Source organism: Lissotriton vulgaris, chromosome 12 (genome assembly GCF_964263255.1).
Source record: "Lissotriton vulgaris chromosome 12, aLisVul1.2, whole genome shotgun sequence".
Classification (NCBI taxonomy): Eukaryota; Metazoa; Chordata; class Amphibia; order Caudata; family Salamandridae; genus Lissotriton; species Lissotriton vulgaris.
Genome location: NC_141700.1, coordinates 724,031,822 through 724,046,057, shown reverse-complemented (window position 1 = coordinate 724,046,057; position 14,236 = coordinate 724,031,822). Strand labels below are relative to the sequence as shown.

The 14,236-nt window shown below is 44.7% G+C and overlaps 1 non-coding gene across 1 annotated transcript; it reads left to right on the top strand.

Moving 5' to 3' along the window:
• Window positions 1-11,203: 11,203 nt before the first annotated feature.
• TRNAW-CCA (transfer RNA tryptophan (anticodon CCA)) lies at window positions 11,204-11,275 on the top strand. The gene has a single exon. It is a non-coding gene; the product is annotated as a tRNA-Trp (tRNA).
• Window positions 11,276-14,236: the final 2,961 nt, after the last annotated feature.

Here is a 14,236-nt window from a genome sequence, read left to right as displayed (position 1 = left end):
ACAAGCTGATCCGAGGACTTTACAGGCTCCTCCTCGATCGGCTAGTATGACGTCAAGGACAAGACGATTTTGAAGAACGACAAGTCTCATAGCAGACGGTTCCTCGGTCAAGTTACCTAGGGCAGAAGTAGTTTCATTCACTACTGCTTCGAGGGTTCTGGTCAAGTGACGTATAGACTTACTATTAAAAACGGCACCAAAATAGGGAAAGAAACCTTTATTGAAGTCTGTATATTGTTCCCATGCTGTTTCAGTATAGTCGACAATCGGGAGATCTCTTTTGGGTCTATGAACGAGATGGGAGTTTCTATGGTAGTCGGGTGGAGCTAGAAAAACAGGTGGCAGTAAGAATCCAATGTAACAGGTACCATCCCAATCTAAGGGCAAACGTATGTATGCTGTCTGACCACAAATGAAATAGGAATGACGTGTAGCTTTGAATGTGGACTTGCCCTTATCACTAAATTCGATCACAGTAGTACATTCACTATGACCCAGGTGTACTGAACCCTTCTTTCTGACACATAATTCACCTTTGACTGGTAACACTGACATAGTGGGCAAGTCTGTCTTCGTTTCGGACAGTACATTCAGAATCATGAGATTTAGTGTATAATTTCCTAATACATATACTTCGTTTTCTAGATCGGTCCCTGTCCTTTGTGGGAGACCCTCCTTGTCAGGAAAACATGCCTTGTGCATAACTGAATTCAGATTTCCCCATACCCAACTGCCTTGGTAAACTATGGAATCAGAATCTAGGGAATTTATTAAACTGAACCATGCACCACAGGAACCATTGTGCGTGAACGGATACGGAAAGAGGGGCAAAACTCCCTTGTATTTCTGATAGGGAGGGAATCGGCCACATAGCCAACAATTTGTAGCATTGCTGATCTGATGGGAATGTTGTAACATACTAATGAATGTATTGTTGCGCAGCGCAAGTCGGTAAGACAACTCGTGAGGGGGTAGTTCACTAAAAGAATGCTCGGCAGTGCTATTAGAAGAAGAATGTGCACGTGTAGCAATAGGAAAATAGAGGTGCAATAATACACTTGTGACAATAATCGTAAGACTTAAAGAAAACATAATCCATAAGGTAACAATACAGTAACTTTTGAGAGATTTACAATATTTTTGTTTCTTGATCTGTTTCTCTCTATCTCTCTCTCTATTGGGGTCTAACGGGTACATGTCAGAAACTATTTAACCGATTCACCTAGGGGAGGACTTAAACAATTAAACTGTCTGACTTGCTAGACCGCAACTTTAATTTATACTCCTGTTGCGGAGTTTTCTCTACCAGTGGAAGTTTAGAGTCACTAGAATCTGGGCAGTCCTTAAAGGGGGTGGAAGAGTCAGTCTCTGGCAATAGTTCATGAAACTTTTTCACATGACTCGTGTGTATCCACCCTTTTCGTCCTTCAACCTTGATTGCAGTCCTCGTGGTCAGCAAGACGAGTTTTGGCTCCTGCCAGCGGGGCTCCAGCGGACTCCTCCTATCGAAATTTCGCACTAGGACTGTATCACCGGGACGGACATCGTGTGGCTTTACATCAGTGTTGTCGGGAAAAGCTGCGGCAACCTGTGAACGACATGATTGGAGTGCAGACATCAAGGAGGCAAGGTAATCTGTCAGCATATTACAATCAACATCTGTAATTTTCTTTGGCATGGGCGTCCCCCACATATTTGGTGGCCTACCGAAGACCACCTCATACGGGGATAGCCCTGTTCTCGAATGCGCCACCATTCTCATGTAGAATAGTGCAACTGGCAAGGCGGCTATCCAGTCGACCCCTTTCTCTTTACAAACTTTAGCAAGACGTGTTTTCAGTGTCTGATTGTGTCTCTCTACAAGGCCAGCTGCCTCGGGATGTCGGACGCAGTGGAATTTCCACTGATATCCTAGCAAGAGTGAAACTTGCTTCATAAGCTCGGACGAGAAGGGCTGTCCGTTATCTGAGTACACGATACGAGGCAAGCCGTACCGTGGGAAGAATTCACGAACCAGCTGCTTGGCAGTGGTCGGAGCAGTATAATCTGGGACTGGATATACTTCTGTCCAACGGGAAAGTGCACAAACAACTACGAGGACGAACTTGAATCCTCGACATCGTTCCATCTGGATATAATCCATCTGGAGGACTTCAAAAGGGTGATCGGGAGGATGAAATCCACCTTGCTCTACGGGAATGCTTTTACCTGGATTGAACTGACAACAGATCATGCAAGTACGCACTTTCTGTTTCGCTGCTGCTCGTAAGTGTTTGTTGTACCAGAGATTCTGTAAACTGTCTAACATGGCCTTTTCTCCTAAATGTGCTGGACTATGTGCTGTATTAATCATAACTTGAACCATAGAGTCGGGAAGAAACCATGTGGCTTTTCCCTTCGTCATCCATCCCTGATCTGTCTGGATCCCTCCTAGTTCAGTCCATTTCTTTATTTCGTCTGGAGTAGCATGTGTCTGTATGTCAATTACATCTAGTGTGGGATCCTTAACAGTCATGCAATGTGTTGGTACTATTGCCTTTGTCACATCAGTTACTTGGGTGTAGGTCAATGCTGTATGTTTTGCTGTTTGATTTGCCAGGTCGTTACCCTGGGAAATAGTGTCTGTGACTTTAGTATGTGCCTTGCACTTCATGATTGCTATAGCTGAAGGCAGATGTATTGCTTCTAATAGTGCTTGAATGAGGGGACCATGCTGGATCTTGGCTCCGTGAGAGGTCAAGAAACCTCTTTCTTGCCAGAGCACCCCGAAGTCGTGCACGACTCCGAATGCATAACGTGAATCTGTGTATATGTTAACATTCCTGTTCTTGGCTAGTATACAGGCTCGGGTCAGAGCAATGAGCTCTGCTGCTTGAGCAGACAATGTTTCAATACGATGTGTTTCTTTGACTTCAGTTTCAGTGGTCACTGCATATGCGGCCACTAATTCTCCTGTGCTTGTTCTCATACATGAACCGTCCACGTAAAGTGTCAGGTCTGGATTTGTCAGTGCGACATCTGTCAAGTCTCGTCGGGGTTTTGTTACTGCATTAATGATTTCTATACAATCATGCGGAGCTAAATCTGTTCTAATCGAGGGTAACAATGTGGCAGGATTGAGTATGTTACAGCGTCTGATTTCTATGTGTGGCTGGAATAATGTCAGTTCATAACCGGTCAATCGTGCTATAGTCAGGTGTTGGGTCTGTGTTCGGTTTAGGAGGACTTCTACAGAATGTGGAACTTGTACTGTCAATTGATGTCCTAATACTATTGAGTCGCTTTGTCTGATTGCTAGAGCTGTCGCTGCAACTGATTTTAGGCACGCAGGCAGAGCCTGGGCTACTGGATCTAATGTACTTGAAAAATAAGAACAAGGCTTATGTGAACCTGCTTGATCCTGTGTGAGGACAGACAACGCTGTACCATCACGTTCTGTAACAAAGAGTGTGAAAGGTTTGCTGTAACATGGTGTCGCTAAAACTGGTGCTCGACATAAAGCTTTCTTTAATTCTTCAAAAGCCTGTGTATGTTCTTGAGTCCAAGGGAGGACAGTTGAAGTTGCTGCCTCCTGTGTTGTCAATTGTATCAGGGGTTTAACTAGAAATGCATATTGAGGAATCCATTGTCTGCAGTACGAGGTGAGGCCTATGAAGGCCCGCACTTCCTTCTGTGTCTTGGGTTGCGGTAAGTGTGCAATTAACTGAATGCGGTCAGGTGTGAGCTGTCTCCCCCACTTGGACAGCAAGTGCCCAAGGTACACCACTTGCTGAACACAGAATTGCAGCTTCGAAGGAGACACCTTGTGCCCCTTGTCAGCCAGAAAATGTAAGACTGTCAGTGATGCGTGTTCACATTCGGATTCATTTCGTGCGGTGATCAGCAGATCATCGACGTATTGGAGTAAGGCAGTGTTAACTGGCATTTGAATACTGTCAAGTTGTCTTTTCAGTGCTTGGCTATAGATGCTGGGGCTTTCTGTGAATCCTTGAGGTGCGCGTGAAAATTTGAAGCTACGGCCATTTAAACAGAATCCGAAGAGATATTGGCTCTCTGGATCAATGGGGACACTGAAGAAGGCGTTCTTGAGGTCAATTACAGTAAAGAACGTCGCCTCTGAATCAATCGCAGTCAATAATGATGAAATGTCGGGAACCACAGGATACTGTGGTACAATGCATTTATTTAATTCTCGCAGATCAATCACCAACCGATATACAGGTGGTGCATTGGGATCAGTACGTTTAAGAATCGGAATGATAGGGGAATTACAGATATTGGAGTCAGTTTCTACGACTACTCCTTGGGCAATGAGCTCTTCAATGATTTCCAGTAAAGCCACGACAGCATCAGGTGGTAACTTGTATTGTCGGATTCGGGGTAACACAACTCCTGGCTTGAGTGTAACACGATATGGTGTAATGTGCATACAACCTACATCTGTTGGGCCTTTCGCCCATAAGTGTTCTGGTACATTTTTCAATCTGACATCGAAATCTCGCAACACGTAGTGACCTTTAAAGTCACGTAAGAAGAGTCTGACTCCTTCCGGAGAACAACATATAACGGCTCCTAGAGCCTTCAGTGTCTTAATACCTAACAAGTTTTCGGGACAGGATTTCGTGAGCAACAGGTCTGTAACACGTGACAATGGACCTACTGCTAAGGGAACAGGTTTTGATACTTCATTTACAATAGGTTGTCCTGAAAAACCAAGGGAAACATTCTGTGAGCCTGAGAGGGGTGCCCCTGGGACTTCGTCATGACTGATAGTGGTGTGACTTGCCCCTGTGTCAATCAAGAACTTTCTATCTTTTCCCAATACTTGACTATGTACATAAGGACCCTCTTGATCTACAGGAATTTCAATAAGAGGCAAGCCAACCTCCCTCTCTAGGCTGTTTCATGTGTATCGTTGATAATCGGGATAATCAGATTGTGCATACTGGTACATTTGCTGTGAAACCTGCTGTGTCGCGGCAATAGGCTGTGGCTGTGACACCGCTACTGTCTGCACTGTCTGTTGTGGAGCATGCATAGGCTGTACATTTTGTGGAGTATGTTGCTGACCCTGTTGTTGGACTTGGCCCTGTCTGGGCGGACGGGGTCTTTCTTTAGTTTTACCTGTTGATATGTTATGTTTCAGAACCGAACATTCATGTACATAGTGACCTGGCTGCTTGCAATAGTTGCATGTCCCTTTAACGGGAGCTGCCGAATTATTTGACTGTGTCATACCCCTTTTCTGACCGTCAGTTGGAACTGACTGAGCAACTAACATTTTCATTTTTGTGTCTTTCATACGTCTCTGTTCGTGATCTTGTTCTTCTCTAATTCTATTCTGGTGGTACTGTAACATTTGTAACATCTGGGATGGCGTATTTGCTTGCCATGTGCTTTCGACTTTATATACTCGGTTCTTAACTTGGGTCAGGGAATTCTCGACAAGTTTAGTTACAAAGAGGTGCGGATATGACTCGCTACTTGGTTTCAGGCCACTATTGATAATGAAACATTTCTCGAATCTTGAATAAAAGTCACTAGTATCTTCATCATGTTTCTGTTTACAGGCTGAGATTGCGTCCCAGTATTCCTTTTTCGTTGTCAATAATCTTGGCAAAACCTGTAAATTTAATCCTGGTAATGCTTTAGCTTTTTCCCCAAGGCCCAGCCCTGGGGTATGACCATTCTCTTCGACTTCTAATGCTGTCCAATCAATCTTTTTGTCTCCCACCTCCCATTCTTTTTCCTTGAGTTTCTCGTAAATGCCTGCCGGCAACAGCACCTTTAACATTTTCATGATATCGGGATAGGTGTAATCACCCATGAGTAACATATCCTTAATTTCTCGGTGGAAACCTGCAGGGTCTTTATCATGACAGGGTACTAGCTTCTTCATTTCTAGTAATTCCATTTTTGTTAAGGGCGTGTATACGAATACACGTTCTAGTGTGTCATCATCTTTCCTGACTGGATGTACTTCTCTTAAGGGATTCTGTCTGTCGAAGCAAAACATTTTTCTTTCTGGATGTGAAGCTGGAACATATTGTGGACCTAAGAAGGCATTATATCTGTGCCGTTGGTCTAGAATTATTTTAATTAAAACGGTACTTAGGCCCCCCCATCTATTTGAAAGTAGTGCTATTAATGTATCAGGTAAGGGGCCTGGATCAGAATGTTGGCTTTTGAACAAAGTAATAAGGTGCTGAATCATGTATATACTAGCTAATTTCTGTTCATCTGGGGAAAGATTCAAAAATGTCTGCGCTACTGTATCATCATTATACGTGCTAGAATTGTTAGCCCATTGTACTGCTGACCGGGCTAGTTCTTGTTCATCCATGGAATTTAGTACATGGTACCCCATTCGTTCTTGAAGTATTTTATCGGTAGCCTGAAACAGATATTCAGGGGAACTCGTTTTTGACATGGCAGAGAGAAAAACTCTCTTGCTTTCTGGACGAATACCTTTCTTAAGGTAATTTCCCTTACCTACATACGCTATTGTCTCTTGAGTTGTTTCTGTATTTTCTGGTTCTTCCTCCTCTGAGGTTTCATTCTTGTCGCTATCTTCTTCCCTTTCTGTTTCTTTTCTTTCATGTATTTCTATTACTGCTTTTCTGATTCTTTTGTACATATTTGCTATACTACTCTGTTTATCATGCTTTCCGTCGGCTATATTCTGACCCCACCTGTTTAGTGCATCCATCTCGTCCTGGTCTCCACCAGGCCTGTCTCGTTCTCTTATTAGACAATTTATGAAGAAGCGTAATATACAACCTTGAGTGTCAGTTTTCTGGTGTGCCAGAGCCTCTTTAATACTTTCAGGACCTTCCCCCATTTGGACAAAATGATATATTCTGTCTAGATGTTCAATCATTCCTGGCAATAACATTAAATAGTTTGTAACTCATCGTAGACGTACTGATGCTAGCAACATTCTGTCGCTTTTACCGGGTACTGGATCATACCTACAGTCGGAGATAGGCTCTTTAAATATGTCATAACTTGCTGTTCGGGGTGTACGTTGCTTTGCTAAATCCCTATACGTCAATCGGTGTGTTTGCGGCGGAGTCTGAAAACCTCCTGTCGCACCTCCTGATGTGGAGGCTGGAACATGGCTTGTCTGTGGAGTCGGTATATGCAACGGAACTTGGCCTTTTCCAGGATCAGGCCCAAAAGGATTTAGTGGATTTATTGGTACGGGAAGTGGTGGGGGAATAGGTGCAGGATGTTGAACAGGTGTAGTTTGTTGCGGCGCTGGCGATACATTGTCTTGAGGTACGTTGCCATCACCGTCACCGTCAGTAGGCGGTACGTGGACACGTGGATTTGTATAGGCGGGAGCTACATCGTCTAGATAGGAAGAAAGGAATATGTCTTTTGTGGTCTTGTGGTGTACTTTAGTCGGAACCAATGGTGGTGGCAGATCTTTCGGTATTCCCGGGGTGGCCTTAGGTAAACCCTCGGTCAAAAGAGGATACATGCCATTTACAAGAGTGTTTCGTATTCGGTCTACTTGTTCTGTTCTAACTCGTATACCTTCCTCGACTAGTTCTTGTTCTCGTTCTTTTTCTGACTCTTCTCTATGTTTCTCTGCTTTTCGGAATGCTTTTTCTGTACGTTTATGCGATTCTTTACGCCACAATTCTATGGCGTCTTTCTGAGATTGTCTGGCTTTCTTTTTCCATAGTGCTTCCTCTACTCTCATGATGCATTCTGCATCCCAAGTCCCTGTAACAGGCCATCTATGTTTCTCTTCTAGGTGCTTGGTATAATCGGCCCATAAATCTAAGTACAGTATGGCATCCCAGCCATGTTTATGGTACATAAAATTTCCAGGAGTGTCCCTAGGTGGGACAGGAATCGCTTCCTCGAGTATCCCTTTCCTAGTTCCTAACTGTCTTAATTTATTGAATAATGGCATCTTGTTACTCGATACTTGATACTTGGTACTCGATACTTACTCTGACTCGAACACAGCTAATGTACAAAAACACAGTAATGTATATCAAAAACAGTCACTCATACCACGACATTAATCACATTAAGACATATTGGACACATATTGACGACTCTTGAATTCTAAAACGAAAACAAACAAAGAAATCGAACCCTCGAATACTTGATATACTGCTAAACAGTACAGATACACTGTCTAAAACAGTGCAGACCAGGTCTGTGTACCCAGACCTGTCTTTACCGGATGCATAGTAATGCACCCGTCTAGATGCGTCCCCAGCAACGGTACTCACCGGGAAGCACGGAACGGAAGGCCTCGGAAACTCGACTGGATTCGACTCGGACTGGACTGGACTTGATACAGGAATACTTCGGATACTGGTGGGCCTCAAGACACCTCGGACCTTGTTCTCTCTGGTGGGCTCTGGTCTGGATCCTCCGCACTCCTCACCGCCTCGTCTGGGTGCTGATCGCAGTCTCCGTCACCTCCGTAGGCCTGAGGGAGATGCAGGAAATCCTGCGGGTACGCGTAATTGTCCGTCTTGGCTGGAGCAGGGGGCAAAGGCTGCAACGCACCTACCGGCGCGTGGGGTGGGGAGGGGTCCCTATTCGGGCGCCAAATTAATGTGGTAAATAGTAATTTACCGTCCTAATTTCTATGCGGTAAAGTTCAATAAAATAACTCAGTCATAAATAAAGAGACAGAATCCGTGGTGTCTGGGTTTTAAGGGGTTTTATTCCATAAATGGAATGGTCCGGACTGGAATATCATGTTCCTTTCACCACTGGGGTTCAGGAAGGGATAGAGCATACTTTATTGATAGAACACAACTTTTATAGTTAATGCACAGAATAGAAATCAATACAGAAGGCGTAACAGCTGAGAGAAACGAGATAAAAACATATGTGCGTAGCAATTACGTGATCAGAAGGCGTGCACTAGGGCGTACACAGAGGTGTGTTCTAGAAACGTCACATGAAAGTGTCACAAGTGGGTGGATACATAGCAGAATCTTGCAATGTCAGCAGAATTCTATGGCTAGGATGCGCGCGCAGCTGCATGACGTGTAATTGACGTGGAGCTGGAGGGTGCAGGGGACTTGACATTTACACTAGAGGAAAGAGACAGAAGTCTGGCATGTCAGATCAACTCGTTCCTACATCATATCTGATATCTTGTGTTTGGGAACCGTATTATCTAGAGGGAAAGGTCTTTTGGGCAGAGGCTATCCTATACTGACTATTAATGCGTGCATATGTGCCTATGTGTCTACGTGAAACGTGAGGAGCCATGGGCTCACCAGGGTAACGGGGGCTATGAATTACTTGCACGGAGACAGAGAGGCCGGGCCCTTTGCTCTGCAGCTGGGGAATTGTTTATCTATCTTGTTAGACTGGAATGTGTTTTCGGGGAGCTGAGCTTGGCTATGCTGATAACGTGAAGGCAAAATACTGTTTTTGGCAGGCGAACAGGCCGAGCCGGGCACCGCTCGCCACGCAGGGAGTAGGACAGAGTTCATGGGTACAGATCCAGGCTGCAGTGTTCAGGAGACAGAGATGACTTCGAAAAGAGGCTCGATGACAGAAATCTGGGCCTAGCTCACACAGGGCCAGGAAACGTGAAAGCGCACCATGTAAAGACGGTGGCAAGGCATACTTAGGAACTGAATTATCGATCCATTCATGGTGGATCTGAAAGAGGACATGTTAACGTTGGACGCAAATGTATTTGCGTCTTCATAGCTGGTACAGGAGGGAAGTTACATGCACCATAAGCTCGTACATGGAGTCGGTGGGGTACACGTTAGGGAACATTTCTGACCATAAAATTTTCAATTACCTCAATGCTTTAACATCCTACGCATGCTCAAAAAGATCTTCCGTTGGATCCCCACTGAAACAAGAAAGACGGTCACTCAAGCACTTGTCACAAGCCGACTGGACTACGGAAACACCCTCTACGCTGGAACCACAGCCAAATTACAGAAAAAACTCCAACGCATTCAGAACCCCTCCGCCAGACTCATCCTAGACATACCCCGCCACGACCACATTTCCGGTCACCTGAGAGACCTTCATTGGCTCCCCGTCAACAAGAGAATAACGTTCCGTCTTCTCACCCACGCACACAAAGCCCTCTATGACCTAGGACCCTAATACCTCAACACGCGCCTGACCTTTTACACCCCCACCAGCCAACTACGATCGTCCAATCAAGCCCTCGCCACGATTCCACGTATCCGCAAAACAATCATGGGAGGAAGATCTTTCTCCTACCTGGCGGCCAAAACCTGGAACTCTCTCCCCACCCACCTCCGCCTTACACAGAACCACCTCTCCTTCAGAAAACAACTCAAAACTTGGCTATTTGATAAGTAACAACCCCCCACCTCAAGCGCCTTGAGACCCTCCGGGTGAGTAGTGCGCTATATAAATTTTAACTTGACTTGACTTGAGTTGAGTATTCAAAGTGAGAAAGTAATGCAGTGAGCACTGCCTTCCAATTCAGTAAATAAGCAACAAGGCATGGGGGGGCACGAAGGCCCTGTCTATAATCTGATACAATATGTGGCAGCATGATATGGAACATCGAATATAATGTTCACTCGCTGAATCAGAGTGCAGGCGCATGAAGTCTGTCCGCAAAGCTGCCATTAGGGGCGGTATTGCCTGCCAGTGTTTCAGGGGAGCTGAGTGATGACCATTGACAGAATGTACTCTAGAATCGTCCCTGCACTGGGGCTCATGCGTGACACTCCCGCTAATCAAGTGACAGGGAAACAGGGCGACACCAAAACAAAGCTACGGGCACTGACGTTCCGAGGGGCGGCGCTCTGCCTCGGTGCCCTCTAGGAGGGCAACTCTGTCAGCTGAGCTGATGGGACGTGACAAATGTCTGCTCTTGCGCGCTGGGAGAAGAATCTTGTGTTTGCACAGTCTGTCACCCTTGGCAGTGTCATATAAAAGCAGCGTGAACACCAAAGCAAGTTGATGTGTCTCACGAAAAGGCATAAGTGCCCTAAAAACAGGAGTTGAATTACCTATCTATCAGGAAAGTGCCTCATAGGACTATCCCGAATAATGTAATGATACCATTTTGACTTTAGCCACTTTTACGTGAGGGTAACGTTTATAGAATACTTTCTTGCTTTATTCTTCAAAAGCAAAAAATCCTCACCTCAACACATTTCATCCATAGAGTCACTGCTCAGATATGCAAAAACATCCTGAGATATCAGCTGACTTCGTGGCGCAACGGTAGCGCGTCTGACTCCAGATCAGAAGGTTGCGTGTTCAAATCACGTCGAGGTCACAACATATGCTTTTTTACATTTAAAATGCAAATCTGGTAGTTAAAATTCTCTTTAATTTAGCATTTAAATATTAATGCTGGTCAATTTGATATAGATTCAAGCGGAACAAACCTGATACTTCCAAATTACTAGACGTACCTAGAAACCACTGCCAGCTATATTGTTTTAATGCTTTTTGTAAATTTCAAGGCAATCTTTCTGTTAAAATCATGGTGCTCCCCTGCCTCATAATTCCAGTGGCCCTGCCTATAATCCAATCCGACCCGTGTTGTACTCTGGCCCTTACACTGCTTCTTATTACACTGTAACTCTTTTTGGATACTTCTGTTGTAGAACAGTAGAGGGCGCTGTGGTATTGTTATATGGCCGATCACGATCTTTCCAGTTGTAGAATTGAAAATAAAATATGACGTTTTCAGCGGGATTATTATTTTGTTTGTATAATGTATTGTAAAGTGGTAAATTACAGAGTTCAAATGTATTTTGTTATGTGCGTTTGTAACCAAACAATCAAGGAAGTCAGACCAATTAAGTGAGACGAAATATAAGATAACTAGGCGAGTATTGTACTAAAGGCGGGAGAAGGAAATACCATAAAGAGCATAGTTAAAACACAACTCATTCTAAAAAGTAAAGTTGAAAAATTAAAAAGGTGAAAGTCAGAAAAGGTTAGCAGAGGATGGTTTCGATCCATCAACCTCTGGGTTATGGGCCCAGCACGCTTCCGCTGCGCCACTCTGCTGCATGGTGTCTACCGGTGCTGACAAAATTCTGATACCAAACGTGCTGTGACTGTCCAACAATTACTGATGTGAAATGCAGCAGAGCAGAAATAGATTGAAAGTAAAGCACACATTGTGCGGTGCGCTCATATGGGGGTATAAATAGACGTTATATATTTCGAGGAGGGCGCAAACTAATCATATAGATCTTTCTAAATAAACGCAGTGCTCGCTACTTTATGAGATTTTACAGGTTTTGCTTCTGCAGATTTGGTAGATGGTCACGCAGGCTTTTTCCTTTGCAGCTTTTCACGTATATTACTGGGGTGATGAATTAATCCACTTCACTGCCGCAAACACTCAAGAGACCAGGGCCGTTTCTAGGTGTTTTGCCGCCCTAGGCGAGAATTGAAAAATGCCGCCCCCTCTCTTTTACTACCATCACTTTCTCCCCCCCCCACGCCATCCAGGCTAGAAGAATCAATTAACAGGTGAGGCTTGTAAGTACCAAGGGACATCACTCCGGTTCTATGCATGCTGATAAGCAGGTGACGCAGCCCAGATATAGTGTACCGAATTCACCCACCATAACTGGAATGTGAAAATAACTTGTAAATCTGCCCCTTAATCTCCCAGTGTCTAGAAAAGAACAAAAATTAATGTGTCCGTCTGTAATTCTGTAATGCAGCTGGTGCTCCTGTAAAGTGCACTGATACCTTCCGGCTGAGTTTGTGGTATATAAACTGCAAAAAAGTACAAACACTTAACTCAGAATTTCTCGGAGGATGTGCAGCAAGCAGCATAACCAGAAAGACAGGCATTCACCTCCCACTGTTATCAAGTGGTGCTCTCTGCAGCACAGGTTCTAACCCTGAAAACAACCCGAGTTTATTGTATGCGCTTTAGTAAGTGCCTCGCATATACAGGAAGACATCAGTGCCCTGCGGGAACGTACGCCTTCATGACACCACCGGCACCCCAGATCTTATCTATGAGTATGGGTTTAGTATTTCTTGTTGTCATCTCACATAGTTCTGTTTGTATTTCACTTAAACCTGTTTCCTATACATAAATCTCTCCTGCGCAGTCAGTATGCACAATGCCATAATTTACTGGGCCGCGCCAAAGACTAAACAGATAAAAAGCCTATTTTTCTGATGTGTAACGCATTACATTTCTAGTCTGCACTAAAGTCTCGTAATCTTCCACTTCTGCATGTTTTTTTTTCTGACAACGTTTCCCGTTGTAGCATCAGGCAAAGTAGCCTGTTGGTTAATGTAAAACTTGTCTTTGCTCCCGAATTTAAAGGAAAAGCTTCTGCCGCTGTGACCTAACCCATATGTCTCCCAGCTTTGACAGATGGCCTACATGCTCCGAAAGAAAGGACTTATCTTGGAATACGAAACCTCGCCACCTGTAAGCGCTGTACAAAATGTTATTAAATCATGACAAAACTTGCCACTGTACACAACAAAACAGGAACAAGTATATACACATAACCATACTACTCGGACTTTCGATAGTTATCAAACCTCGCGTCTTGTCTCGCTCATGAGCACATGACTTTTAGTACAGTTCTTAAAGTCTTCGTCAACTACATTATGTTTTTCAGAAGCGCTTTCTCTACCAAGCACAGGCTACATGCGTGGCTGGTTACAAATGAACCAGCCTGGGTCAGCACAAACTCATGTTTTTGCCGCCCTCCCCCTTTTGCCGCCCTAGGCGGCTGCCTAGTCCTGCCTAATGGTAGAAACGGCCCTGCAAGAGACTAATATCTGACTGACCACAAACAAGAGTGCTGCAGTGAGGCCCTTGGGAGCAGGATCCTTTGGGAGCAGTAACACCCCCTCCCCCTTGAGTCTCTCTCCTTACATTGCACGCGCTGCTCTGCATTAACCCGTTCAACGACAGAGCTGGAGTTCACTGTCCTAGGACAGGATTCAAACTGTAATCAGCATACAGGTGCTTGCGGGGTCTGGGTAAATGATGCAGCTGTTTTCCCCCCGAGTAAAGATGGCGGCTCCAGTCAGCAGAGCTCGCCCTGAAGAGGCGCTGTTAAAGCTGAGGGTCCGAGGGGCTTCGAAGCGTCATTCCAGAGAAAAATCCGTGCATTATTGGTTACCTTTAGGTCAGCAATTGCGCTACTGTGATGCAAACGGCAACGACACATATACTTTTCCATAACAAATAGAGCAGAAAGCACTACAATATAGCGTTGGTGAGTCTCAATTCCGGCAA